The sequence below is a fragment of the Gossypium hirsutum genome, chromosome D08 (assembly GCF_007990345.1).
Source record: "Gossypium hirsutum isolate 1008001.06 chromosome D08, Gossypium_hirsutum_v2.1, whole genome shotgun sequence".
Taxonomy (NCBI): domain Eukaryota; kingdom Viridiplantae; phylum Streptophyta; class Magnoliopsida; order Malvales; family Malvaceae; genus Gossypium; species Gossypium hirsutum.
The window spans coordinates 32,585,395-32,587,385 of NC_053444.1; the positions used below are offsets into that span (position 1 = coordinate 32,585,395).

Here is a 1,991-nt window from a genome sequence, read left to right on the forward strand (position 1 = left end):
TCTTGTCATTTAAATTACTTGCGTTTGCTATGTGTTTATTATTTTTGACATCAACGATGATATTTTAAATCTTATTCGCTAGGATGATTATGTTAATTCAATAAGATTTATTGGATTCATGTTTAACATATTTTTGCCTCAGTTGATCATGTTTCAATTAAAATCAAGATGTATCTCATTCGTACATGATTGGATGCACTCAGATTAGCTGAGCAATCCTAACCAGATGACAGGTAGTAGACACATAATTGAAAAGTATAGTGCTTAGTTTAGATCATTAAACCTGTTTAAATTTGAGGTTCATAATATCTTTAGTTAACTCTATTATCTTGAATAGTTTTTAAGTTTATGTGATTAAACTGTTGCAAACGTAAATGTCCCTGTAACCTCACATAAATACTAAGAAACCCTTAGTTTAATGTGATCCTTAAAATGCATATTTCACTAAGTAAAATATCTGAGAAGACTTAATTTGGTTTCCAAACTCATGAAAGATCGAGTTGCCATAGAATGTTTTCCGAACACTATTAAGCATAATGAAAATGAATTGAGTTGATTAATATAATTATCCTAGCTTGTTTTATGTTGATTCTTTTTGTTGCTAAAGCCCTTCATTCATACATCTAGATGATTTGCATTTAGGTTAGAATTGCATAGGGATCAATCTTTGCATCTAGTTAATTTAATTATCACAATCTAAAAATTATTGAGTTTTTATATCAAATTATGATTTATAATTTTACAAATAATTGATTAATATACACAGTCCATATGGAGAGGGTAACTCATTTTATTTACTTATTACTTAAATGACTATGTACACTTGCACAAACCATATTACAATTTTTTGGCGCCCTTGTTGGGGACTGTTGCCATAATTATTCTTTGTGAAATTGTTTTTGCAGTTTGGTTTTTATTTAATTTCTAAAATTACTAACTTATTCTTTATTATTTATTAGTGATTTATTTATCAGATGTTTATGAGCATAGATCAAATCATCAATCTATTACTTGTAGACCCTAAAATTGAGGGGACATTTAGACAGAGAAGGTAATGGAGTCAATCATGATAGACCTTGGAAATCCAAATGAAGGAGAAGGTAATGGAGTCAATCATGAGCACAACCAAATCCTTATTGTTGATGATAGGGATCATGCCATTAGACAATACGATGCGCCACTATTCAATGGGTTAAAACTAGGAATCAAGAGGACAAATATTGAGGCACCCCAATTCAAATTGAAACTAGTGATGTTTCAAATACTCTAAATGGTGGGCCAGTTCAGTGGTATGCCCATGGAAGATCCACACTTCCAGCTTCGATTATTCATGGAGGTCGGTGATTCGTTTAAGATAGCTGGTATGACTAAAGATGCATTAAGGTTGAAGCTGTTTGTTTCTGTACTCGTTGCGAGATCGAGCACGAGCATGGATAAATTTATTCCACTAAGTTCAATATCTACATGGCAAGAGTTAGCAGAAAGGTTTTTGGTAAAGTATTTTCCACCGAGCAAGAATGCAAAGTTGCGAAATGAGATAACTACTTTCCAACAATTGGATGATGTGTCATTATATGAGGTGTGGGAAATATTCAATGAATTACTTCGTAAATGTCCTCATCATGGGATTCCTTATTGTATTCAGTTGGAGACGTTTTATAACGGTTTCAACACACACACAAGATTAATGGTAGATGCTTCTACGAATGGTACGATTTTTTCTAAGTCTTATAACGAGGCTTACGAGACCATTGAAAGGATTTCTAGCAACAATTACTAATGACCGACAAATTGAATAGTTTTTGGAAAACGAGTAGCTAGAGTGCATGAAGTGGACGCACTGAATTCACTCTCTGCTCAAGTATCTTCTATTTCCTCTATGTTAAAATAGTTTACCACTAATGGTTTTAATAATTTTGCAGCTGAATCACCAAGTCAGTATGATGTTGTTTCCTGTGTGTACTGTGGGGTTTCAAGAATTGCCCTTCGAA

At 32.8% G+C, this 1,991-nt stretch overlaps 1 non-coding gene across 1 annotated transcript; it reads right to left on the minus strand.

Moving 5' to 3' along the window:
* Positions 1–1,522: 1,522 nt before the first annotated feature.
* Positions 1,523–1,629, minus strand: LOC121220540 (small nucleolar RNA R71). The gene has a single exon (XR_005917752.1). It is a non-coding gene; the product is annotated as a small nucleolar RNA R71 (small nucleolar RNA).
* Between the last annotated feature and the right edge of the window lie 362 nt (positions 1,630–1,991).